Source organism: Somniosus microcephalus, unplaced genomic scaffold (assembly GCF_052327205.1).
Source record: "Somniosus microcephalus isolate GS21.2 unplaced genomic scaffold, FLI_Smic_1.0 unresolved_chr8, whole genome shotgun sequence".
NCBI classification, from domain to species: domain Eukaryota; kingdom Metazoa; phylum Chordata; class Chondrichthyes; order Squaliformes; family Somniosidae; genus Somniosus; species Somniosus microcephalus.
In genome coordinates, this window is record NW_028225186.1 from 8,993,543 (window position 1) to 9,021,231 (window position 27,689).

The following is a 27,689-nucleotide window of genomic DNA, read 5'->3' on the forward strand; positions in this document are numbered from 1 at the left end:
CATGAGGAAGCCCACTTGTCTATACTGAGCTTGCGACAAGCTACCACAAGGGGCAACCGGCTTGCTGAGGCTAAACTCCAGACAAGCTACCCCAAGGGTAATTGGCTTACCAATGCAAAGCTCAAGACAAGATCCCAACGGCTCCCACATAGCAACACGCCAGTCCAAACAGCACCTTACCAAGACAAGCAGCTCAACAAAACAAGACTTAAATACATCTTAAATCCAGAGACAAGAACACAGACTTAGATACATAGCTCGAGAGAACTAGAACACAGACTTAGGTACATAGCTCGAGAGAACTAGAACACAGACTTAGATACATAACTCGAGAGAACTATGGCACAGACTTAGATACATAGCTCAAGAGATCTATGACAGCCAGCTTGTGAAAGCAAGCTGCCATAGCGGAAAGGCTAGTCACACAGAGAACCTAGTCAAGACAAGGAACATTGTCAAGACTAACTCCCTGTTTCACCCTAGTGAGGACTGAGCACTGAGTAAAACAACAACAGAACTTATATACCAAGAAAACCAGGTGCCACCCATAAACAGCTAACAGGCTGTTTAAAACTAACACAGGGTTAAGAACAATTAACACCGGAGACTAGGACAATTAGAGCTCATTCTCTTCCAGCTCTGAGTGGAGAAGGCTGTGCTGGTGCAGAGCTCCTGCTGCTGTGGGGAGCACCACCACAACTACCGGGTGCCTGGAGAGGACGGAGGAGAGGACAGAGGAGGAGGCCAGCCCTACTACAACAAGAGGCCAACTTCCATCACTGCCTCCAACTTGGCCTCCAGTGAGGGAGAGAGGGAGAGAATACCACTCCATTACAACTTGCATTGAGGGGAGGAGCTGCTGCTGCATCTTTAACATCTGCAGGTGGGTGTCTTAGTGCATTCCCCCTTAAAGACTTTGCATTCCAGGCGGGGGGAGAAAAGAAGACAGGCCGGACGCCTGGCCTGGGTTGGCTGGAGCCTGCCCAGGTGAAGCTTGTTTCCAGCGCATCGAGAAGACCTGGTGTGGGCTGAGCCTGGGCTTTTTCCAGCCTGCCCAGGTGAAGACGTCTTCTCCCCCTGCCTGAAGACCTGCTTAAGATTTTGTTTATTCCATCGGGGGAGTGCACCCAGCCGACGCCCACCCACCGACCAACACCTTAAGTGGGGACACTGCCATTGCGTCCCCCTCCTCCCCATCCCCCTCTTTCTCTCTCCTTGTCCTCTCTCTGCCTCTCCAAAAGGCACCTCTTTTATTATTTTTACTAATTACCCATTGAGCAGAGGGAAGGAAGGGCCCCCTCCCAATTAATACCATCAAGGGGAGAGGCGGGCCAGTTAATTTACACTCCCTCTGCTCTGGGAAAGATATATTACTGAGGCCATTAACATCTTGGGGCCTGTGACTTTTGGGGTGTGTGTAGCTCTTCCTTAAAAACCGCCCCACGATGGCGAGCACTTCTTCGGCGGTGACGGGGCCAGCGATGACTTTTGCGGCGGCGGCGGCCAAAGCCTCGGCTGCTCCCGCTGCTGCTGCTGCCCCGTCGCCGTTCCGCTTGATGACCATCAAGCTCGGGGTGAGGAGCTACACCCACCCCAACATGACTATTGAGGCATGCGTGAAGGCTATGGCCGGGGTTGTCGGCCCTCCGGCCATAGTCGCCGCCTCAAAAATGTATGGGAAGGCTGTCTTTTTCCTGGAGTCCGAGCGGGCGGTGGCCCTGGCCATCGCCCAGGGGCTCACCGTGGGCGGGACTTTCCTGCCGGTGGACCCGCTGGAGGCCACCGTGCAGAGGGTGGTCCTGTCGAACGTCCCGCCCTATATCACCGGTGAGCTCCTCCTCCCCCACCTACGTCAACTTGGGGAGGTGAGGTCGGGGATTTCCCCGATCCCGCTCGGGCTCCGGTAAAGCAGCCTTCGCCATGTCTTCTCCTTCCGGCGCCAAGCTTTCGTCCAGCTGGCGCGGGAGGGGGAGACGGACGGGGCTTTCACGGTCCTCCACGGGGGGACCCCGTACCGCGTCTTCTGGACGACGGACGGCGTGCGGTGCCACGCCTGTAGGGAGGTGGGGCACGTGCGCAAAAACTGCCCCGCCTCCAAGGCCGCCAAGTCATCTGGCGCGGCCAAGGCTGGCGCCGCCGCCGCTCCTCCCTCCGGGACTAGCCGCACCCCCGCTCGATCCAACGCTACCGGGGTGCGGTCGTCGTCGGAGGTCGATGCCATCCTGGCCTCCGGCGGGGGGGAGGAGGGAGGTCCGGTCCGAAAGAAGGCGCGGGACAAGACGGGAAACCGAGGGGTGGGTCCCCCTGCGGAGAGCGTCCCCCACGATATGGAGCCCCTGACGCCGGAGAGCGTCGCCGCGCTAATCGCGGAGTGCGGAGGGGGGGAGGCTCTCGTGGCCGAGCCTGTGGCCACGACCGCCGAGGCGGTAATGCCAGTACCTGCGGCCGGGCTCGGGCCCGGGGGACCCAAGGAACTCTCTCCTCCAGAAGGAGCAGGGGAGGCCCCTGAAGAAATGGAGGCCTCCCTTTACCCCTCCGCGCTAAAAAGAAGGCGTGACCCACTGGATGAGGAGGAGGACCGGGAGGAGGAAGGTCCCTCCGGTCAGGGGGAGTCGTTGCCCGCCGCGGGCGCTGCGCCCCACCCCACCGCTAACACCATTACGGGCGAACGGCAGGGGTCGCCTGTCCCTGAGGAGGCTGAGGCAGAAGCGTCTGCCCAGCTCGTGCCTCCCGGGGATGGGGACGAGACCCTGCCCGTGGGGGGGGTCGCAGAACAACCCGCGGCGGTTGTAGATCCACTGCTGGTGGCATTGCCCCTCGACGGGTCGGGCGGCCAGGGGACCGGGTCGGGCGAGCCGTCTGAGGACGAGCTCGCCCAGAACGACCCAGATTTTTCCCAGGTGCTGCTCGACCTCGTCGAGGTATGTAAAAATTTCACCCCGTCTGCTGGGTCAGAGGCCGGTGGCGTCGCAGAGGAGAGCCCTCGGTCTGTGTCTCCGGCACCGGGCGACTTGGAGGAGGCCCGGTTTTCGTATTCTCCGGTCTCTCCGGCCTCTCCGGTCGTTCCGGCGCCTGGGGCGGAGGGGGTCTCCGAACCGCCGCCGTCATCTGGCCCGGCCCCCCTAGAGGAGCCCAGGGAGAAATCCTCCGCTACCGATCCTGGGGGTGGGATCCGGGCGGAGGCGGGGACGGCCGTCACGGCCGAGCCGCCCGACGCGCACTGCGTGGCGGACGGTATGGCCGACGGTGGCGACCCCCCGGCGGAGGACGGGGACTCGGTGGTAGGGGCGGAGGAGGATCTACATGCCGTCGCCGAGGAGGCGATGGACGCCTCGCGCCCCTCGCCGGGACCCCCCTCGATCTCATTCCCGTCAGTGACCTCCGGGACTTTGTGGCCACGTGCCAGGGTCGCCGTACCACCCGGCGGGCCCTCGACAGATGGTCGGAGCTGTCGCTGCTCATCGGGTCGGCCCGCGTCGCCTAAAGGACTATGGGCGAGGACGCGGGCGCGGACCCGCTCGAGCTGCGTCGGTTCCGGCTGTTTCTCACTGGGCTGCTGAGGAAGTGGCGGTCGACTAGCGGCCGCCCTTCCTTACCCCGTTAGTCAAAAGTAGGGGTTGGTTGTGCTTCTGAAATGAAGATAACCATAGCCAGCCTCAACGTCAACGGCAGCAGGGAAGCTAGCCGTAGGTTTAATAACTTTTCTGTCCTTCGGGACGGGAAGTATGCGGTGTGCTTCCTGCAAGAACCCCACACCGTTCCGGGAGACGAGGCCACGTGGCTCCTGGAGTGGCAAGGATGGGTCAACATGAGTCACCACTCCAGTGTTTCCAGTGGGGTGGCTATTTTGTTGGCCACGCATTTTCAGCCGGAGATCTTGGGGGTCAAGGAGCTCGTGCCGGGCCGCTTGCTCCAGGTCACCATTCGCCTGGGGGGCGTGCCGTTCCATCTAGTGAACGTGTACGCCCCCGGGGCCGGTGTGCAGCAAGCGCGCTTCTTTGAAGAAGTGTCCACTCTTTTGGGCTCCATCGACGCGGGCGAGTGCGTCGTCCTCGGGGGGGATTTTAATTGTACCCTCGAGGCGAGGGACCGTACGGGTACCCAGCGGAGCCCGGCGTCGGTGGGGAAGTTGAGGGACCTGGTCGGGTCCCTCGACTTGGTGGATGTCTGGCGTAATCTCCATCCCGACTCCAGCGCCTTCACTTTTGTGAGGTCTGGGGGAGGAGCGTCCAGGATCGACCGCCTCTACATTTCCCGGGCGCACGTCTCCTGCGTTCCGACGGCTTCCGTGCGGCCGGTGCCGTGCACGGACCACCACCTGGTGTGGGCGGAGCTCGTGCCGCCGCGCGCCGGGTGGCGGTCCGCGTACTGGCACTTTAACAACCTGCTGCTGGAGGACGCGCGGTTCCGGGATTCGTTCGGTCGGTTCTGGGCCGGCTGGAAAAGGAAGCAGGGGGGCTTCCCCTCCTTGAGGCTATGGTGGGATGTGGGCAAGGCTCACATCCGTCTCTTCTGTCAGGAGTACGCGAAGGGGTCGACCAAGAGGCGGGAGGCCCGGGTCGGGCAGTTGGAGAAGGAGGTGCTCGACCTGGAGTCCCGTCTCGGTCAAGTCGCCGAGGACCCGGCCCTGCGGCTGGCGTACGAAGAGAAGAAGGGCGCGCTGAAGGACCTGCAGCTCGTCGGGTCCCGAGGCGCGTACGTGAGGTCGCGGATCCAGTTCCTGCGGGACCTGGACCGCGGCTCCTCCTTCTTCTACTCGCTGGAAAAAAGACGGGGTGTCCGTAAGCAGCTTTTGGAGCTGCTGGCCGACGACGGATCTCCGGTCTCGGATCCGGAGGGAATCCACGCGGAGACCCGCGCCTATTATGGGGCTCTGTTCTCTCCAGATCCATCCAGCGAGGACGCGCGCGGAGTTTTGTGGGAGGACCTGCCGAAGGTCGGCCTGGAGGGCGCCAAAAAATTGGACGCTCCTCTGAGTTTGGAGGAGCTGTCCGGCGCCCTCCGCCAGCTCTCTCGGGGGAAGTCCCCGGGGATGGACGGGCTGACCGTGGAGTTCCACAGGGCGTTTTGGGCGTCCTGGGGGGCGACTACGTGCGGGTCCTGGGGAATGTTTGGCGACCGGGGAGATGCCCCTCTCGTGTCGCAGGGCGGTGATCGTCCTGCTGCCTAAGAGGGGTGATCTCCGCCTCCTTAAGAACTGGCGCCCGGTCTCCCTCCTCAGCACGGATTACAAAATATTTGCCAGGGCCATGTCTGTTCGCCTTGGCACCGTGCTGGCCCGCATGATCCATCCCGACCAGTCCTACATGGTCCCGGGCCGGACCATTCACGATAATATCCATCTGGTGCGGGACCTGGTCCACCATTCCCAGAGGGCTGGTCTGTCGATCGCCTTCCTTTCCCTGGATCAGGAGAAGGCGTTCGACAGGGTGGATCACGAGTATCTTTTCGGGACTCTGCGCGCTTTCGGGTTCGGGACGCATTTTGTCGCCCGGATCCGACTTCTGTACGCTGCCGCGGAGTGTCTGATTAAAGTTAACGGGTCCTTGACGGCGCCCCTTCGCTTCGGGAGGGGGGTGCGTCAGGGATGCCCAATGTCCGGCCAGTTATATGCCATTTGCGTGGAGCCTTTCCTGCGCCTCTTGCGGAAGAGGTTGACGGCATTGGCTCTGCAAGGGCCGGGCGTGGAGGTGGTCCTCTCGGCTTACGCCGATGACGTGCTCCTCATGGTCACGGATCCCGTTGACTTGCGGAGGATGCGGGAATGCCAGCAGATTTACTCGGACGCATCCTCCACCAGGGTCAACTGGGGGAAATGTTCTGGACTCCTGGTGGGTCAGTGGCAGGTGGACTCTCTGCCGGAGGAGTTCAGGCCCTTCGCCTGGAGTACTACGCACCTCCTCTACTTGGGAGTCTACCTCAGCCCGGCCGAGGACGCCTGGCCGGCGAACTGGCACGAGCTGGAGGACAAAGTCACCGCTCGCTTAGGACGCTGGACAGGATTGCTCCGAGTGTTGTCCTACAGGGGTCGGGCGTTGGTCATAAACCAACTGGTGGCCGCCATGTTGTGGTACCGGTTGGTTACTCTGACCCCCCCCCCCTGCGTTTTTCGCCAGGATACAGAAGAAGCTCGTCGACTTCTTCTGGAACAACAGGATACACTGGGTCGCTGCCGCGGTTCTGAGTCTCCCGCTTAGGGAGGGCGGTCAGGCGCTGGTGTGCCTTCGCACCCAGGCTGCGACTTTCCGTCTTCAGATGCTGCAGAGATACCTGTACGTCGAGAATCCTCCCAGATGGTGTGCGCTGGCGACGCATTTTTTCCGCCAGCTGCACGGCCTCAATTACGACATGCAGCTCCTGTTTCTGGAAGTGGGCAGCAGGCGTGCCAGCCTGCAGGAGCTGCCTGTCTTTTACCAGGAACTGCTATGGGTTTGGAACTCCGTCGCCTCCAGGCGGAGCTCCCCCCCGTCAGGAATGGCGGCTGTCCTTCGAGAGCCGCTGTTCAGGAATCCGCACCTTCACATCCGTGAGTTCGGGTGGCTGGCGGAGCGGAGGGCTGTGCCCGGTAGGCTGACTAGAGTCGGGGACCTACTCGATGGCGGAGGAGCGGGCTGGATGGCGCCGGAGGAGTTGGTGCGGCGCATGTCGTGGGACGACGTCCGGCTCGCGGTCGATGCCATCGAGGCGGTGAAGGCGAAGTTGCGCCCCGGTGCCACGAGGTGTATCGAGGCGGCTCAAGCGCGTGGGGCGATCCCGCCCGGGCTTACTCCCGTTCGGACGGAATTCCTTATCGGCGCCCTGCCCCAAAGCTCCCCTAGGGGTTTGGTGCCTCACAACTTGAGCCGTGTCGAGGAGATGCCCTCCGTGCTTTTCCATTCTGCGCGGAGGGGTTTCCTGTATGGGCTGCTCTTGCACACCTTCCACTTTGCCATCTTCGCCTGCCGTCCGGACACGCCGTGGCGTGACGTTTTACCTTCCGGCGGAGGCGGAGGTCCCCAATGGGGGGCTCTCTATGCGGGTGTCTTCCCTTGTTCTATTGGGGACTTGGCCTGGAGGGTGTTGCACATGCAGTCCCGTGCAACAAGTTTCTAAGTAGTTTCACGGACTCCCGGGCCGCTTGTTTGTTCTGCGGTCTGGAGGAGTCCGTGTTCCATGTTTATGTCGGGTGTGGGAGGTTGCAGCCCCTCTTCCATTATTTGAAGGGGCTGCTCCTCAAATTTTGGTTGCACTTCAGTCCCATGCTCTTGATCTACGGTCACCCGGTGCGGAGGGGAGCGGGCAGGTCGGAGGACCTCCTCGTGGGGCTGCTCCTGGGCCTGGCCAAGAAAGCCATTAATTGGTCCAGGCAGCGGGCGGTCGAGGGGGTCGTCCGGCCGGATTGCCTCCCTCTCTTCCGCGGCCACGTTCGCGGCCGGGGGGCCCTGGAGATGGAGCACGCGGTGTCCGCCGGCGAGCTCGAGCTCTTTCGTGACCGGTGGGCGCCGCGGGGACTGGAGTGCATAATTGGTTTAAACAACCAAACTTTAATTTAATTGGTTAAGTCTTGTTTCGGGGTTTTTTGTTAGTGTATTTGTTTAATGTATTTTTATTGGTTTAACACAAGAGGGTTAAGAACAATTAACACCGGAGACCAGGACAATTAGAGCTCATTCTCTTCCAGCTCTGAGTGGAGAAGGCTGTGCTGGTGCAGAGCTCCTGCTGCTGTGGGGAGCACCACCACGACTACCGGGTGCCTGGAGAGGACGGAGGAGAGGACAGAGGAGGAGGCCAGCCCTACTACAACAAGAGGCCAACTTCCATCACTGCCTCCAACTTGGCCTCCAGTGAGGGAGAGAGGGAGAGAATACCACTCCATTACAACTTGCAAGGAGGGGAGGAGCTGCTGCTGCATCTTTAACATCTGCAGGTGGGTGTCTTAGTGCATTCCCCCTTAAAGACTTTGCATTCCAGGCGGGGGGAGAAAAGAAGACAGGCCGGACGCCTGGCCTGGGTTGGCTGGAGCCTGCCCAGGTGAAGCTTGTTTCCAGCGCATCGAGAAGACCTGGTGTGGGCTGAGCCTGGGCTTTTTCCAGCCTGCCCAGGTGAAGACGTCTTCTCCCCCTGCCCGAAGACCTGCTTAAGATTTTGTTTATTCCATCGGGGGAGTGCACCCAGCCGACGCACACCCACCGACCAACACCTTAAGTGGGGACCCTGCCATTGCGGCCCCCCCTCCTTCCCATCCCCCTCTTTCTCTCTCCTTGTCCTCTCTCTGCCTCTCCAAAAGGCACCTCTTTTATTATTTTTACTAATTACCCATTGAGCAGAGGGAAGGAAGGGCCCCCCTCCCAATTAATACCATCAAGGGGAGAGGCGGGCCAGTTAATTTACACTCCCTCTGCTCTGGGAAAGACATATTACTGAGGCCATTAACATCTTGGGGCCTGTGACTTTTGGGGTGTGTGTAGCTCTTCCTTAAAAACCGCCCCACGATGGCGAGCACTTCTTCGGCGGTGACGGGGCCAGCGATGACGTTTGCGGCGGCGGCGGCCAAAGCCTCGGCTGCTCCCGCTTCCGCTGCTGCATCGTCGCCGTTCCGCCTGCTGACTGAAAAACTTGGGGTGAAGAGCAACACCCACCCCAACATGACTATTGAGGCGTGCGTGAAGGCTATGGCCGGGGTTGTCGGCCCTCCGGCCATAGTCGCCGCCTCAAAAATGTACGGGAAGGCTGTCTTTTTCCTGGAGTCCGAGCGGGCGGTGGCCCTGGTCATCGCCCAGGGGCTCACCGTGGGCGGGACTTTCCTGCCGGTGGACCCGCTTGAGGCCACCGCGCAGAGGGTTGTCCTATCGAACGTCCCGCCCTATATCACCGGTGAGCTACTCCTCCCCCACCAACGTCAACTTGGGGAGGTGAGGTCGGGGATTTCCCCGATCCCGCTCGGGCTCCGGGAAAGCAGCCTTCGCCATGTCTTCTCCTTCTGGCGCCAAGCTTTCGTCCAGCTGGCGCGGGAGGGGGAGACGGACGGGGCTTTCACGGTCCTCCATGGGGGGACCCCGTACCGTGTCTTCTGGACGACGGACGGCGTGCGGTGCCACGCCTGTAGGGAGGTGGGGCACGTGCGCAAAAGCTGCCCCGCCTCCAAGGCCGCCAAGTCATCTGGCGTGGCCAAGGCTGGCGCCGCCGCCGCTCCTCCCTCCGGGACTAGCCGCGCCCCCGCTCGATCCAACGCTACCGGGGCGCGGTCGTCGTCGGAGGTCGATGCCATCCTGGCCTCCGGCGGGGGGGAGGAGGGAGGTCCGGTCCGAAAGAAGGCGCGGGACAAGACTCGAAACCGAGGGGTGGATCCCCCCGCGGAGAGCGTCCCCCACGATATGGAGCCCCTGACACCGGAGAGCGTCGCCGCGCTAATCGCGGAGTGCGGAGGGGGGGGCCCTCGTGGCCGAGCCTGTGGCCGCGACCGCCGAGGCGGTAATGCCAGAACCTGCGGCCGGGCTCGGGTCCGGGGGACCCAAAGAACTCGCTCCTCCAGAAGGAGCAGGGGAGGCCCCTGAAGAAATGGAGGCCTCCCTTTACCCCTCCGCGCTAAAAACAAGGCGTGACCCCCTGGATGAGAAGGAGGACCGGGAGGAGGAAGGTCCCTCCGGTCAGGGGGAGTCGTCGCCCGCCGCGGGCGCTGCGCCCCACCCCACCGCTAACACCATTATGGGCGAACGGCAGGGGTCGCCTGTCCCTGAGGAGGCTGAGGCAGAAGCGTCTGCCCAGCTCGTGCCTCCCGGGGATGGGGACGAGACCCTGCCCGTGGGGGGGGTCGCAGAACAACCCGCGGCGGTTGTAGATCCACTGCTGGTGGCATTGCCCCTCGACGGTTCGGGCGGCCAGGGGACCGGGTCGGGCGAGCCGTCTGAGGACGAGCTCGCCCAGAACGACGCGGATTTTTCCCAGGTGCTGCTCGACCTCGTCGAGGTATGTAAAAATTTCACCCCGTCTGCTGGGTCAGAGGCCGGTGGCGTCGCAGAGGAGGGCCCTCGGTCTGTGTCTCCGGCGCCGGGCGACTTGGAGGAGGCCCGGTTTTCGTATTCTCCGGTCTCTCCGGCCTCTCCGGTCGTTCCGGCGCCTGGGGCGGAGGGGGTCTCCGAACCGCCGCCGTCATCTGGCCCGGTCCCCCTAGAGGAGCCCAGGGAGAAAGCCTCCGCTACCGATCCTGGTGGTGGGATCCGGGCGGAGGCGGGGCCGGCCGTCACGACCGAGCCGCCCGACGCGCACTGCGTGGCGGACAGTTTGGCCGACGGTGGTGACCCCCCGGAGGAGGACGGGGACTCGGTGGTAGGGGCGGAGGAGGATCTAGATGCCGTCGCCGAGGAGGCGATGGATGATCTCGCGCCCCTCGCCGTGACCCCCCTCGATCTCATTCCCGTCAGGGACCTCCGGGACATTGTGGCCATGTGCCAGGGTCGCCGTACCACCCGGCGGGACCTCGACAGATGGTCGGAGCTGGCGCTGCTTATCGGGTCGGCCCGCGTCGCCTACAGGACTATGGGCGAGGACGCGGGCGCGGACCCGCTCGAGCTGCGTCGGTTCCGGCTGTTTCTCACTGGGCTGCTGAGGAAGTGGCGGTCGACTAGCGGCCGCCCTTCCTTACCCCGTTAGTCATAAGTAGGGGTTGGTTGTGCTTCTGAAATGAAGATAACCATAGCCAGCCTCAACGTCAATGGCAGCAGGGAAGCTAGCCGCAGGTTTAATAACTTTTCGGTCCTTCGGGACGGGAAGTATGCGGTGTGCTTCCTGCAAGAAACCCACACCGTTCCGGGAGACGAGGCCACGTGGCTCCTGGAGTGGCAAGGAGGGGTCAACATGAGTCACCTCTCCAGTGTTTCCAGTGGGTTGGCTATCTTGTTGGCCCCGCATTTTCAGCCGGAGATCTTGGGGGTCAAGGAGCTCGTGCCGGGCCGCTTGCTCCAGGTCACTGTTCGCCTGGGGGGCGTGCCGTTCCATCTAGTGAACGTGTACGCCCCCGGGGCCGGTGCGCAGCAAGCGCGCTTCTTTGAAGAAGTGTCCACTCTTTTGGGCTCCATCGACGCGGGCGAGTGCGTCGTCCTCGGGGGGGATTTTAATTGTACCCTCGAGGCGAGGGACCATACGGGTACCCAGCGGAGCCCGGCGTCGGTGGGGAAGTTGAGGGACCTGGTCGGGTCCCTCGACTTGGTGGACGTCTGGCGTAATCTCCATCCCGACTCCAGCGCCTTCACTTTTGTGAGGTCTGGGGGAGGAGCGTCCAGGATCGAACGCCTCTACATTTCCCGGGCGTACGTCTCCTGCGTTCCGACGGCTTCCGTGCGGCCAGTGCCGTGCACGGACCACCACCTGGTGTGGGCGGAGCTCGTGCCGCCGTGCGCCGGGGGGTGGTCCGCGTACTGGCACTTTAACAACCTGCTGCTGGAGGACGCGCGGTTCCGGGATTCGTTCGGTCGGTTCTGGGCCGGCTGGAGAAGGAAGCAGGGGGGCTTCCCCTCCTTGAGGCTATGGTGGGATGTGGGCAAGGCTCACATCCGTCTCTTCTGTCAGGAGTACGCGAAGGGGTCGACCAAGAGGCGGGAGGCCCGGGTCGGGCAGATGGAGAAGGAGGTGCTCGACCTGGAGTCCCGTCTCGGTCAAGTCGCCGAGGACTCGGCCCTGCGGCTGGCGTACGAAGAGAAGAAGGGCGCGCTGAAGGACCTGCAGCTCGTCGGGTCTCAAGGCGCGTACGTGAGGTCGGGGATCCAGTTCCTGCGGGACCTGGACCGCGGCTCCCCCTTCTTCTACTCGCTGGAAAAAAGACGGGGGGTCCGTAAGCAGCTTTTGGAGCTGCTGGCCGACGACGGATCTCCGGTCTCGGATCCGGAGGGAATCCGCGCGGAAACCCGCGCCTATTACGGGGCTCTGTTCTCTCCGGATCCGTCCAGCGAGGACGCGCGCGGAGTTTTGTTGGAGGACCTGCCGAAGGTCGGCCTGGAGGGCGCCGAAAAATTGGACGCTCCTCTGAGTTTGGAGGAGCTGTCCGGCGCCCTCCGCCAGCTCTCTAGGGGGAAGTCCCCGGGGCTGGACGGGCTGACCGTGGAGTTCCACAGGGCGTTCTGGGGCGTCCTGGGGGGCGACTACGTGCGTGTCATGGGGGAATGTTTGGCGACCAGGGAGATGCCCCTCTCATGGCGCAGGGCATTGATCGTCCTGCTGCCTAAGAGGGGTGATCTCCGCCTCCTTAAGAACTGGCGCCCGGTCTCCCTCCTCAGCACGGATTACAAAATCTTTGCCAGGGCCATGTCCGTTCGCCTTGGCACCGTGCTGGCCCGCATGATCCATCCCGACCAGTCCTACACGGTCCCGGGCCAGACCATTCACGATAACATCCATCTGGTCCGGGACCTGGTCCACCATTCCCAGAGGGCTGGTCTGTCGGTCGCCTTCCTTTCCCTGGATCAGGAGAAGGTGTTCGACAGGGTGGATCACGAGTATCTATTCGGGACTCTGCGCGCTTTCGGGTTCGGGACGCATTTTGTCGCCCGGATCCGACTTCTGTACGCTGCCGCGGAGTGTCTGATTAAAGTTAACGGGCCCTTGACGGCGCCCCTTCGCTTCGGGAGGGGGGTGCGTCAGGGATGCCCCATGTCCGGCCAGTTATATGCCATTTGCGTGGAGCCTTTCCTGCGCCTCTTGCGGAAGAGGTTGGCGGGATTGGCTCTGCAAGGGCCGGGCGTGGAGGTGGTCCTCTCGGCTTACGCCGATGACGTGCTCCTCGTGGTCACGGATCCCGTTGACTTGCGGAGGATGCGGGAATGCCAGCAGATTTACTCAGACGCATCCTCCGCCAGGATCAACTGGGGGAAATGTTCTGGACTCCTGGTGGGTCAGTGGCAGGTGGACTCTCTGCCGAAGGAGTTCAGGCCCTTCGCCTGGAGTACTATGCACCTCCTCTACTTGGGAGTCTACCTCAGCCCGGCCGAGGAAGCCTGGCCGGCGAACTGGCACGAGCTGGAGGCCGAAGTCACCGCTCACTTAGGACGCTGGACAGGACTGCTCCGAGTGTTGTCCTACAGGGGTCGGGCGTTGGTCATAATCCAACTGGTGGCCGCCATGTTGTGGTACCGGTTGGTTACTCTGATCCCCCCCCCTGCGTTTGTCGCCAGGATACAGAAGAAGCTCGTCGACTTCTTCTGGAACAACAGGAAGCACTGGGTCGCTGCCGCGGTTCTGAGTCTCCCGCTTAGGGAGGGCGGTCAGGAGTTGGTGTGCCGCCGCACCCAGGCTGCGACTTTCCGTCTTCGGACGCTGCAGAGATACCTGCACGTCGAGAATCCTCCAAGATGGTGTGCGCTGGCGACGTATTTTTTCCGCCAGCTGCACGGCCTCAATTACGACACGCAGCTCCTGTTTTTGGAGGTGAGCGGCAGGCGCGAGAGCCTGCGGGAGCTGCCTGTCTTTTACCAGGAACTACTATGGGTTTGGAATCACGTCGCCTCCAGGCGGAGCTCTCCCCCGTCAGAAGCGTCGGCCGTCCTCCGGGAGCCGCTGTTCAGGAATCCGCACCTCCACGTCCGCGAGTTCGGGTGGCTGGCGGAACGCAGGGCTGTGCCTGGCAGGGTGACTAGAGTCGGGGACCTACTCGATGGCGGAGGAGCGGGCTGGATGGCGCCAGAGGAGCTGGCGCGGCGCATGTCGTGGGACGACGTCCGGCTCGCGGTCGATGCCATCGGGGCGGTAAAAGCGATGCTGCCCCCCGGCGCCACAAGGTGCGTTGAGGCGGCTCGGGCACGTGGGGAGATCCCGTCCGAGCTTACTCCCGTTCGGATGGAATTCCTTATCGGCGCCTTGCCGCGAGACTCCCCTCGGGGATCGGCGCCTCACAACTTGAGCCATCTCGAGGAAATACCCTCCGTGCTTTTTCATTCTGCGCAGAGGGGTTTCCTGTACGGGCTGCTCTTGCACACCTTCCACTTTGCCATCTTCGCCTGCCGTCCGGACACGCCGTGGCGTGCCGTTTTACCTCCGGACGGAGGCGGAGGTCCCCAATGGGTGGCTCTCTATGCGGGAGTCCTCCCTTGTTCTATCGGGGATTTGGCCTGGAGGGTGTTGCACAGAGCAGTTCCGTGCAATAGACTTTTAAGCAGGTTTACGGACTCCCAGACCGCCTGTTTGTTTTGCGGTCTGGAGGAGTCCGTCTTTCACGTTTACACGGGGTGTGAGAGGTTGCAGCCCCTCTTCCATTTTTTGAGGGGGCTGCTCCTCAAATTTTGGTTGCACTTCAGTCCCACGCTCCTGATCTACGGTCACCCCGTGCGGAGGGGAGCGGGCGGGTCGGAGGACCTCCTCGTGGGCCTGCTCCTGGGCCTGGCCAAGAAAGCCATCAATTGGTCCTGGCAGCGGGCGAGCGAGGGGGTCGTCCGACCGGATTGCCTCCCCCTCTTCCGTGGCCATGTTCGCGCCCGGGTGACCCTGGAGATGGAGCAGGCAGTGTCCGCCGGCACGCTCGAGCTCTTTCGTGACCGGTGGGCGCTGCGGGGACTGGAGTGCATTATTAATCGGGACAACCAAATTTTAATTTGATTGGTGGAGGGCTATTTAAAAGGGTAATTGAGTTTTTGTCACCTTATTTGTGAATTTGTTTTTTTGGTCGAATTAAAAGAGAGGGTTAAGAACAATTAACACCGGAGACGAGGACAATTAGAGCTCATTCTCTTCCAGCTCTGATTGGAGAAGGCTGTGCTGGTGCAGAGCTCCTGCTGCTGTGGGGAGCACCACCACAACTATCGGGTGCCTGGAGAGGACGGAGGAGAGGACAGAGGAGGAGGCCAGCCCTACTACAACAAGAGGCCAACTTCCATCACTGCCTCCAACTTGGCCTCCAGTGAGTGAGAGAGGGAGAGAATACCACTCCATTACAACTTGGAAGGAGGGGAGGAGCTGCTGCTGCATCTTTAACATCTGCAGGTGGGTGTCTTAGTGCATTCCCCCTTAAAGACTTTGCATTCCAGGCGGGGGGAGAAAAGAAGAGAGGCCGGAAGCCTGGCCTGGGTTGGCTGGAGCCTGCCCAGGTGAAGCCTGTTTCCATCGCATCAAGAAGACTTGGTGTGGGCTGAGCCTGGGCTTTTTGCAGCCTGCCCAGGTGAAGACGTCTTCTCCCCCTGCCCGAAGACCTGCTTAAGACTTTGTGTTCCATCGGGGGAGTGCATCCAGCTGACACCCACCCACCGAACAACACCCTGAGTGGGGTCCCTGCCTTTGCGGCCCCCCTCCTTCCCATCCCCCTCTTTCTCTCTCCTTGTCCTCTCTCTGCCTCTCCAAAAGGCACCTCTTTTATTTATTTTTTTCTAATTACCCATTGAGCAGAGGGAAGGAAGGGCCCCCCTCCCAATTAATACCATCAGGGGGAGAGGCGGGCCAGTTAATTTACACTCCCTCTGCTCTGGGAAAGACATATTTACTGAGGCCATTAACATCTTGGGGCCTGTGACTTTTGGGGTGTGTGTAGCTTTTCCTTAAAAACCGCCCCACGATGGCGAGCACTTCTTCGGCGGTGACGGGGCCAGCGATGACCTATGCGGCGGCGGCGGCAAAAGCCTCGGCTGCTCCCGCTGCTGCTGCCCCGTCGCCGTTCCGGTTGATGACCATGAAGCTCGGGGTGAAGAGCTACACCCACCCCAACATGACTATTGAGGCGTGCGTAAAGGCTATGGCCGGGGTTGTCGGCCCTCCGGCCACAGTCGCCGCCTCAAAAATGTATGGGAAGGCTGTCTTTTTCCTGGAGTCCGAGCGGGCGGTGGCCCTGGCCATCGCCCAAGGGCTCACCGTGGGCGGGACTTTCCTGCCGGTGGACCCGCTGGAGGCCACCGCGCAGAGGGTTGTCCTGTCAAACGTCCCACCATATATCGCTGGTGAGCTCCTCCTCCCCCACCTACGTCAACTTGGGGAGGTGAATTCGGGGATTTCCCCGATCCCGCTCGGGCTCCGGGAAAGCAGCCTTCGCCATGTCTTCTCCTTCCGGCGCCAGGCTTTCGTCCAGCTGGCGCGGGAGGGGGAGACGGACGGGGCTTTCACGGTCCTCCATGGGGGGACCCCGCACCGCGTCTTCTGGATGGCGGACGGCGTGCGGTGCCACGCCTGTAGGGAGGTGGGGCATGTGGGCAAAAACTGCCCCGCCTCCAAGGCCGCCAAGTCATCTGGCGCGGCCGAGGCTGGCGCCGCCGCCGATCCTTCCTCCGGGTCTAGCCGCGCCCCCTCCCGAACAAAAGCTAACGGGGCGCGGTCGTCGTCGGAGGTCGATGCCATCCTGGCCTCCGGCGGGGGGGAGGAGGGAGGTCCGGTCCGAAAGAAGGCGCGGGACAAGACGCGAAACCATAGGGTGGGTCCCCCCGCGGAGGGCGTCCCCCATGATATGGAGCCCCTGATGCCGGAGAGCGTCGCCGCGATAATCGTGGAGTGCGGAGGGGGGGGGGCCCTCGTGGCCGAGCCTGTGGCTGCGACCGCCGAGGCGGTAATTCCAGAACCTGCGGCCGGGCTCGGGCCCGGGGGACCCAAAGAACTCGCTCCTCCAGAAGGAGCAGGGGAGGCCCCTGAAGAAATGGAGGCCTCCCTTTACCTCTCCGCGCTTAAAAGAAGGCGCGACCCCCTGTATGAGGAGGAGGACTGGGAGGAGGAAGGTCCCTCCGGTCAGGGCGAGGAGTCGCCCGCCGCGGGCGCTGCGCCCCACCCCACCGCTAACACCATTGCGGGCGAACGGCAGGGGTCGCCTGTCCCTGTGGAGGCTGAGGCAGAAGCGTCTGCCCAGCTCGTGCCTCCCAGGGATGGGGACGAGACACTGCCCGTGGGGGGGGTCGCGGAACAACCCGTGGCGGGAATGGATCCATTGCTGGTGGCTTTGCCCCTCGACGGGTCGGGCGGCCAGGGGACCGGGCCGGGCGAGTCATCTGATGATGAGCTCGCCCAGAGCGGCCCGGACCTTTCGCAGTTGCTGCTCGACTTCGTTGAGGTTTGACAAAACGTTTCCCCGTCTGATGGGTCGGAGGCCGGGGGCGTTGCGGAGGAGGGCCCTCTGTCTGTGTCTCCGGCGCCGGGCGACTTGGAGGGGGCCGGGCTTTCGTTTTCTCCGGTCTCTCCGGTCGTTCCGGCGCCTGGGGCGGAGGGGGTCTCCGAACCGCCGCCGCCTGCTGGCCCGCCCCCCCTAGATGAGCCCGGGGGGGTATCCTCCGCTACCGATCCTGGGGGTGGGATCCGCGCGGAGGCGGGGCCGGCTGTAGCGGCCGGGCCGCCCGATGTGCACTGCGTGGCGGACGGTTCGGCCGCCGGTGGCGACCCCCCGGAGGAGGACTGGGACTCGGTGGTGGGGGCGGAGGAAGACTTAGAGTCCATCGCCGACGAGGCGATGGATGACCTTGCGCCCCTCGCCGGGTCCCCCCTCGTTCTCATTCCCATCAGGGAGCTCCGGGAATTTGTGGCCACGAGCCAGGGTCGCCACAGGACCCAGCGGGCCCTCGACAGATGGTCGGGGCTGGCGCTGCTCGTCGGGTCGGCCCGCGTCGCCTATAAGACCATGGGTGCGGACGCGGGCGTGAGCCCGTCCGAGCTGTGTCGGTTCCGGGCATTCCTCACCGGGCTGCTAAGGGAGTGGTGGTTGACTAGCGGCCGCCCTCCCTTCCCCCGTTAGGTTTAAGTAGGGGTTGGTTGTGCTTCTGAAATGAAGATAACCATAGCCAGCCTCAACGTCAACGGCAGCAGGGAAGCTAGCCGCAGGTTTAATAACTTTTCGGTCATTCGGGAGGAAAGTATGCGGTGTGCTTCCTGCAAGAAACCCACACCGTTCCGGGAGACGAGGCCACGTGGCTCCTGGAGTGGCAAGGAGGGGTCAACATGAGTCACCTCTCCAGTGTTTCCAGTGGGGTGGCTATCTTGTAGGCCCCGCATTTTCAGCCGGAGATCTTGGGGTTCAAGGAGCTTGTGCCGGACCGCTTGCTCCAGGTCACTGTTCGCCTGGGGGGCGTGCCGTTCCATCTAGTGAACGTGTACGCCCCCGGGGCCGGTGCGCAGCAAGCATGCTTCTTTGAAGAAGTGTCCACTCTTTTGGGCTCCATCGACGCGGGCGAGTGCGTCGTCCTCGGGGTGGATTTTAATTGTACCCTCGAGGCGAGTGACCATACGGGTACCCAGCGGAGCCCGGCGTCGGTGTGGAAGTTGAGGGACCTGGTCGGGTCCCTCGACTTGGTGGACGTCTGGCGTAATCTCCATCCCGACTCCAGCGCCTTCACTTTTGTGAGGTCTGGGGGAGGAACGTCCAGGATCGACCGCCTCTACATTTCCCGGGCGTACGTCTCCTGCGTTCCGACGGCTTCCGTGCGGCCGGTGCCGTGCACGGACCACAACCTGGTGTGGGCGGAGCTCGTGCCGCCGCGCGCCGGGGGGGGGGTCCGCGTACTGGCACTTTAACAACCTGCTGCTGGAGGACGCGCGGTTCCGAGATTCGTTCGGTCGGTTCTGGGCCGGCTGGAGAAGGAAGCAGGGGGGCTTCCCCTCCTTGAGGCTATGGTGGGATGTGGGCAAGGCTCACATCCGTCTCTTCTGTCAGGAGTACGCGAACGGGTCGACCAAGAGGCGGGAGACCCGGGTCGGGCAGTTGGAGAAGGAGGTGCTCGACCTGGAGTCCCATCTCGGTCCAGTCGCCGAGGACCCGGCCCTGCGGCTGGCGTACGAAGAGAAGAAGGGCGCGCTGAAGGACCTGCGGCTCGTCGGGTCCCGAGGCGCGTACGTGAGGTCACGGATCCAGCTCCTGCGGGACCTGGACCGCGGCTCCCCCTTCTTCTACTCGCTGGAAAAAAGACGGGGGGTCCGTAAGCAGCTTTTGGAGCTGCTGGCCGACGACGGATCTCCGGTCTCGGATCCGGAGGGAATCCGCGCGGAGACCCGCGCCTATTACGGGGCTCTGTTCTCTCCGGATCCGTCCAGCGAGGACGTGCGCGGAGTTTTGTGGGAGGACCTGCCGAAGGTCGGACTGGAGGGCGCCGAAAAATTGGACGCTCCTCTGAGTTTGGAGGAGCTGTCCGGCGCCCTCCGCCAGCACTCTAGGGGGAAGTCCCCGGGGCTGGACGGGCTGACCGCGGAGTTCCACAGGGCGTTCTGGGGCTTCCTGGGGGGCGACTACGTGCGGGTCCTGGGGGAATGTTTGGCGACCGGGGAGATGCCCCTCTCGTGGCGCAGGGCGGTGATCGTCCTGCTGCCTAAGAGGGGTGATCTCCGCCTCCTTAAGAACTGGCGCCCGGTCTCCCTCCTCAGCACGGATTACAAAATCTTTGCCAGGGCCATGTCCGTTCGCCTTGGCACCGTGCTGGCCCACATGATCCATCCCAACCAGTCCTACACGGTCCCGGGCCGGACCATTCACGATAACATCCATCTGGTCCGGGACCTGGTCCACCATTCCCAGAGGGCTGGTCTGTCGGTCGCCGTCCTTTCCCTGGATCAGGAGAAGGCGTTCGACAGGGTGGATCACGAGTATCTTTTCGGGACTCTGCGCGCTTTCGGGTTCGGGACGCATTTTGTCACCCGGATCCGACTTCTGTACGCTGCCGCAGAGTGTCTGATTAAAGTTAACGGGTCCTTGACGGCGCCCCTTCGCTTCGGGAGTGGGGTGCGTCAGGGATGCCCCATGTCCGGCCAGTTATACGCCATTTGCGTGGAGCCTTTCCTGCGCCTCTTGCGGAAGAGGTTGGCGGGATTGGCTCTGCAAGGGCCGGGCGTGGATGTGGTCCTCTCGGCTTATGCCGATGACGTGCTCCTCGTGCTCACGGATCCCGTTGACTTGCGGAGGATGCGGGAATGCCAGCAGATTTACTAGGACGCATCCTCCGCCAGGATCAACTGGGGAAATGTTCTGGACCCCTGGTGGGTCAGTGGCAGGTGGACTCTCTGCTGGAGGAGTTCAGGCCCTTCGCCTGGAGTACTACGCACCTCCTCTACTTGGGAGTCTACCTCAGCCCGGCCGAGGTCGCCTGGCCGGCGAACTGGCACGAGCTGGAGGCCAAAGTCACCGCTCGCTTAGGACGCTGGACAGGACTGCTCCGAGTGTTGTCCTACAGGGGTCGGGCGTTGGTCATAAACCAACTGGTGGCCGCCATGTTGTGGTATCAGTTGGTTACTCTGATCCCCCCCCCTGCGTTTGTCGCCAGGATACAGAAGAAGCTCGTCGACTTCTTCTGGAACAACAGGAAGCACTGGGTCACTGCCGCGGTTCTAAGTCTCCCGCTTAGGGAGGGCAGTCAGGTGTTGGTGTGCCTCCCACCCAGGCTGCGACTTTCCGTCTTCGGACGCTGCAGAGATACCTGCTCGTCGAGAATCCTCCAAGATGGTGTGCGCTGGCGATGTATTTTTTCCGCCAGCTGCACGGCCTCAATTTCGACATGCAGCTCCTGTTTTTGGAGGTGAGCGGCAGGCGTGAGAGCCTGCGGGAGCTGCCTGTCTTTTACCAGGAACAACTATGGGTTTGGAATCACGTCGCCTCCAGGCGGAGCTCTCCCCCGTCAGGAGCGGCGGCTGTCCTCCGGGAGCCGCTGTTCAGGAATCCGCACCTCCACGTCCGCGAGTTCGGGTGGCTGGCGGAACGCAGGGCTGTTCCTGGCAGGGTGACTAGAGTCGGGGACCTACTCGATGGCGGAGGAGCGGGCTGGATGGCGCCAGAGGAGCTGGCGTGGCGCATGTCGTGGGTCGACGTCCGGCTCGCGGTCGATGCCATCGGGGCGGTGAAAGCGATGCTGCCCCCCGGCGCCACAAGGTGCGTCGAGGCGGCTCGGGCACGTGGGGAGATCCCGTCCGACCTTACTCCCGTTCGGATGGAATTCCTTATCGGCGCCTTGCCCCGAGACTCCCCTCGGGGATCGGCGCCTCACAACTTGAGCCGTCTCGAGGAAATACCCTCCGTGCTTTTTCACTCTGCGCGGAGGGTTTTCCTGTACGGGCTGCTCTTGCACACCTTCCACTTTGCCATCTTCGCCTGCCGTCCGGACACGCTGTGGCGTGCCGTTTTAACTCCGGACGGAGGCGGAGGTCCCCAATGGGGGGCTCTCTATGCGGGAGTCCTCCCTTGTTCTATCGGGGATTTGGCCTGGAGGGTGTTGCACAGAGCAGTTCCGTGCAATAGATTTTTAAGTAGGTTTACGGACTCCCGGACCGCCTGTTTGTTTTGCGGTCTGGAGGAGTCCGTCTTTCACGTTTACACGGGGTGTGAGAGGTTGCAGCCCCTCTTCCATTTTTTGAGGGGGCTGCTCCTCAAATTTTGGTTGCACTTCAGTCCCACGCTCCTGATCTACGGTCACCCCATGTGGAGGGGAGCGGGCGGGTCGGAGGACCTCCTCGTGGGCCTGCTCCTGGGCCTGGCCAAGAAAGCCATCAATTGGTCCTGGCAGCGGGCGAGCGAGGGGGTCGTCCGACCGGATTGCCCCCCCTCTTCCGTGTCCATGCTCGCGCCCGGGTGGCCCTAGAGATGGAGCACGCGGTGTCCGCCGGCACGCTCGAGCTTTTTCGTGATTTGTCGGCGCCGCGGGGACTGGAGTGCATAATTAATCTGGACGACCAAATTTTAATTTGATTGCTGGAGGGCTGGTTAAAAGGGTTATTGGGTATTTGTGAACTTGTTTTTTGTTTTTGGTCGAATGAAAAGAGAGGACAATTAACAAAGGAACAAACAAGTGAAGGTGCCATCTAGGGGTTACAAAAAGGAACTGACTGGCACCCTCACAGACAATCAATGAAGCTACTATTTCTACGGCCACTTCCTTAAGTACCCTAGGATGCAGATTATCAGGCTCTGGGGCCTTCAATCCCATCAATTTCCCTAACACCATTACCCTACAAATACTGATTTCAATCATTTCCTCATTCTCATTAGACCCTATGTTCCCCGACATCTCTGGGAGGTTATTTCTTTCCTCCTGTTGAAGATAGAACCAAAGTATGTATTTAATTGGTCCATCATTTCTTTGTTCCCCATTATAAATTCCTCTGATTCTGACTGCAAGGGACGTACGCTTGACTTCACCAATCTTTTTCTCTTAACATATCTATAGAAGCTTTTACAGTCAGTTTTTATGTTAACCAGCAAATTACTCTCATACTCTATTTCTCCCCTCTGAATTATTCCATTTGTCCTCCTTTGCTGAATCATAAACTTCTCCCAATCCTCAGGTTTGCTGATTTATCGGGCCAATTTATATGTCTTCTCCATGTAACTTATGCTACCCCTAATTTCCCGTGTTAGCCACTGTTGCGCCACATTTTTTGCTATATTCAGATCTGTGATTCAGTTTTGGCCAGCAACTGAAAGGGCACAAGGAAGCAGACGACGGTAAATTGATATGTGTTACTGTTTAATAAATGTTTCTATGCTTCTGATCAAGCTTCAATTAATGTTGAGACACTTTCATATCGACCAATTGAGTAAAATCGGGCGTCGTGTGAAACATTTCCCACCTGCAGTACGTGCCTTCGATGCTGATGAAATTGGACTTTGGCAGGGCGGCAAAAACAGACGGTAGCGCATCGGTCGGCCGTTATAAACTCCGCCCTTTATTCTGCGGCATTGTCTTCAGCAGAAGTGAATATCGGGAATAACAACAGAAAACGCTGGAAAAACCCAGCAGGCCAGGGCAGCATTCGTGGAGAGAGACATAGAGTTAACATTTCAGGTCGATGATCTTATGTCAGAATATCGGGCTCGTCCTGTAATGGTCGACAAATGTGATTCTGTCTGCCTTACATTCCCGGGCCATGCCCACGTTCACCCCCGTCCATTCCAGCACATAATTTTGCGTCTGTTAACTATAATCGATATAAATCACTGCCTGGTAGCGCACATTTTTAGTTAGGCAGCGATTTCAGGTGCTGGGAACGAAAGCAGAAGAATTTCAAGCCCCTGTGTTGTTGTAAGATCAGCTCCGTTGATAGTTCATTCACTACAACACTTAAACAACTGAGCGTTCTGTATGAAGGGATATTTTACTGCCCTCTTCAGCTCCTCTCTGACTGTCATCTGTGTCAGTGCGTAACATGATGTGCGAGTCCAGGAGCTCATGTAGTCCCAGAGATGTCGGCGATGGTGAGGGCGTGGCTGTAACTTGGGAATGAATGATTGTTGGAGATCACTATCAATAAGAAAACTGCGATTTTGTCCATCTGCAACAGGATAAAACTGCCCGATACGGCTAACAACATAATGATCGACCTCCAACGATTGGCCATCTCCAGATCTCCTCACTGGTCCTTCTTACTCCGGTCTCTGAGAGCAATGCGAGCTCAACTTGCTAACAAGATGTGCCTTACCATCAGAGCATTGTAGAACAGGATCACGACATAGGTGACCAGTGGGTTTAGGATGTGCTGGAGCCAGAAACATGCCACCCAACCGGGCAAGACAAAGAAGTTTGGTTTGGTGGCGTTGGTACTTAAAGTAAGAAGGGTCATTCCTTAAAACGCTCAACGTACACACGATCGTTATTATCATGGCTGCCGTTCGCTCGGTGCAATAACGTCCTTTCAGCTTCTGGCAACAGAAATAAGAATATAAGTACATAAAAAATAGGAGCAGGAATAGGTCAGCTGTCCCATCGAGCCTGCTCCACCATTCAGTAACATCATGACTGATCTTGATCTCCAAGCCAATTCACAGCCCACTCCCCATAAACCATCACTCCATTACCTTGCAAAAAATTGTTTATCTGCACTTAAAATGTGTTTAGTGACCAAGCCTCCACAGCTCTCTGGGGAAGGCCATTCCACAGATTTAAGAACCTCTGAGAGAAGAAGTTCCTCCTCATCTCAGCTCTAAAAGGACGACCCTTTATTCGAAGACTGTGACTTCGAATTCTAGATTTCTCCATGAGGGGGAATATCCTCTCCTCATCAAACCTGTCGATCCCCTCATAAGAACATAAGAAGTAGGAGCAGAAGTAGGCCATACGGCCCCTCGGGCCTGCTCCGCCATTCAATAGGATCATGGCTGACCCGAACCTAGACTCACGTCCAATTCCCTGCCGGCTCCCCATAACCCTTAATATCCTTGTCAGCTAGGAAACTGTCTATCTCCGTTTTAAATCTATTCAGTATCTTATATGTTTCCATAAGATGACCTCTCATTCTTTTAAATGCCAATGAGTAAAGACCCAGCCTGCTCAACATTTCCTCATAGGTCAAACACCTCATCACTGGAATTAACCTAATGAATCGTCTCTGAACTGCCTCCAATGCAAGTATATCCTTCGAAAAATAAGGAGACCAAAACTGTACGCAGTACTCAAGGTGTAGTCTCACCAATACCCTGTACATTTGTAGCAGATCTTCCCTTCTTTTATGCTCCAACCTCCTTGAAATAATAGCCAACATTCCATTTATCTTTCTGATTTTGTGCTGTTCCTGCATGCTAAGTTTTAGTTTTTCATGCACATGGACCACAGGCCCCTCTGAACTGTAGCATTTTGTAATCTATCTCCATTTAAATAATAGTTTGTTTTTTTATTTTTCCTGCCAAATTGGATAACCACGCACTTTACCACATTATACACCATCTGCCAAATGTTTGCCCTATCAACTAGCCTGTCTATAGCCTTTTGCAGATTCTTTCAGTCATCTGCACAACTTGCTTTCCCACCCATCTATTTATAATCCGCAAACTTGGCTACATTACACTCGATCCCTTCATCCAAGCCATTAATGTAGATTGTAATAGTTGGAGCCCCAGCACCGATCCTTGTGACACCCCACTAGTTACCGTTTGCCTACCAGAAAATGTCCCATTTATCCCGACTCTCTGCTTTCTATTAGTTAGCCAATTCTCTATCCATGCTAATATATTATCCCCAACTCTGTGCACTCTTATCTTATGCAGTAACCTTTTTTATGCGTCACCTTATCGAATGCCTTCTGGAAATCCAAATATACCACATCCACTGGCTCAACCTTGTCTATCCTGTTTGTTAAATCCTCAAAGAACTCCAGCAAATTTGTTAAACATGATTTCCCTTTCCCAAAACCATGCTGACTCTGTTTGATTGCAGTATGTTTTTTTTAATGCCCTGCTAATGCTTCCTTAATGAAGGACTCCAGCATTTTCCCAACGAAAGATTTAGGCTAACTGGTCTATACTTTCCTGTTTTCTGCCTCCCACCATTCTTAAATAGGGGTGTTACATCAGCGGTTTTCCAATTCGCTGGGACCTCTCCAGAGTCCAGGGAATGTTGTTATATTGCACCCAATGTATCCACTATTTCTGCAGTCACTTCTTTTAAGACCCTGGGATGCAGGCCTCCTCGTCCATGGGACTTGTTGTCTTTTAGTCCCATTATTTTACCGAATACTATTTCCTTAATGATAGCGATTGTCCTTAGTTCCTCACTCCCTGTGGCCCCTTGATTTTCCATTACAGGGAAGTAGTTAGTGTCTTCTACAGTGAAGACAGATGCAGAAGTTATGTTCAGAGTCTCGGCCATTTCCCCGTTCGCCGTTATTAATTCCCCAGTCTCATGCTCTAAGTGGCCAACATTTACTGTAGCGATCCTCTTCATTTTCAAATACCTGTGGAAGCTCGTACTATCTGTTTTAATGTTTCTTGCCAGCTTACTCTCATAATTCATCTTCACTCTCTTTATTATATTTTTAGTCACCCTTTGCTGGTTTGTAAATAATTCCAATCCTCAGGTCTCCCACCAATCTTGGCAACATTGTATGCCTTCGTTTTCAATTTGATACCATCCTTTACTTCCTTAGTTTGACACGGACGGTGCTCCCTTCTCTTAAAATCTTTCTTCCTCACTGGAATATATTTTTGTTGAGAGTTATGAAATATCTCCTTAAATGTCTGCCAATGCATTTCAAATTTCTAACACTTTAATTGTTTTTTCCAGTGCACTTTATCCAGTTCTGCCCTTATGCTATTATAATTGCCTGTGTTTAAGATCAGAACACTGGTTTCGGATGCAACTTTCTCAACCTCCAACTGATTATGACATTCTACCATGCTATGAGCACTCTTTCCGAGAGGAAACTTTACTATGAGACCATTTATTAATTTGGTCTCATTACATAGTACGAGATCCAATATAGCCTGGTCCCTGGTTTGTTCCATTACATACTGCACCAGAGAAATATCCCTGATGCACTCTCTGAACTCCTCCTCTAGGCTACCCTGGCCAATTTGAATTGTCCAATCAATATGGAGTTTAAAATCAACCATGATTATTACCGTACTTTTTTTACAGGCTTCCATTATTTGTTGATTTATAATCTGTCCAGCAGTATTGCTACTGTTCGGGGGCCTGTAGACTAAGCCCACCAGAGTCGTTTACAATTTAATATTTTTTTATCTCCACTCAAACCGATTCTACATTTGATCTCCTGCGCCAATACCTCTTCTCACCACGTTATTGTTTCCATCCTTTAACAACCAAGCCACCCCACCGCCCTTTCCTTTCTGTCTATCCTTCCGAATTGTCAAATACCTTGGAACATTCAGTTCCCAGCCCTGATCACCTTGCAACCACGTCTCTGTCATGGCGATCAGATCATATCCATTTGTATCTATTTCTGCTGTCAACTCATCTATCTTGTTCTGTAGAACGGTTTCGACCAGAAACGTTGACTCTATTTCTCTCTCCACGAATTTTGCCTGTCTGGCTGATTTTTTCCAGCATTTTCCGTTCTTATTTCGGATTTCCAGCATCCGCAGTATTTTGCTATCGTATCTTGTTAGGAATGCTGCATGCATTCAGATAAACAGCTATTAACTTTGTCTTTTTTCACATTTCTCCTTGTTTCGGCACATTTCCTGCTGCATTCTTAATTTTAAACAATCTGTGCCTTCCTGTCACACTGTGGTTATTATGTTCCCCATCTCTATCCTGCTCTATTGCATTCTCATTTCTCATTAACTTTTTAAATTCACGTTTCCCTGGATCCTACCCCCACCCGACTATTTAGTTTAAAGCCCTCTCTACTGCCCTATTCGATTCTCCAGGACTCTAGCCGCAGTATGGTTGAAGTGAAGCCCGTCCAAACGGAAAAGCTCCCTCTTATCCAAGTACTGGAGCCAGTGCCCCACAAATCGAAACCCATTTCTCCCACACCAGTCTTTGAGCCACTCGTTCACTTCTCTGATCTTATTTACCGTATGCAAATTCGCTCGTGGCTCAGGTAATAATCCAGAGATTATTATTGTTGTGGTTCTGCTTTTAAATCAGCCACTAGCTGCTCATACTCTCTCAGCAGAACTTATTTATTTGTCCTACCTATCTCGTTGGTGCTTAGGTGAATCATGACAACTGGATGCTCCCCCTCCTACTCCAAGTTTCTCTCCAGCCCAGAGGAGATATCCTTAACCCTGGCAACTGGCAGGCAACTCAGCCTTTGGAACTCACGCTCTCGGCTGCAGAGACAGTGTCTATTCCCCTAACTATACTATCCCCTATCATTACAACGTTTCTTTTTACTCCCCCCACTTGAATGACTCCCTGTACCACGTTGCTGTGGTCAGATTGCTCATCCTCCCTGCGGTCCCAGCCTCGTCCACACAGGGAGCATGTAGCTCGTACCTGTTAGACCAGGCCAAGTGCTAAGGCTCCTTCATCACTTTCTCGTGGATCCCAAAACCTACCTCGCTTGTAGTCACATCCTACTGACCGTGACCATGGGCCAAATTGGAAGTAATT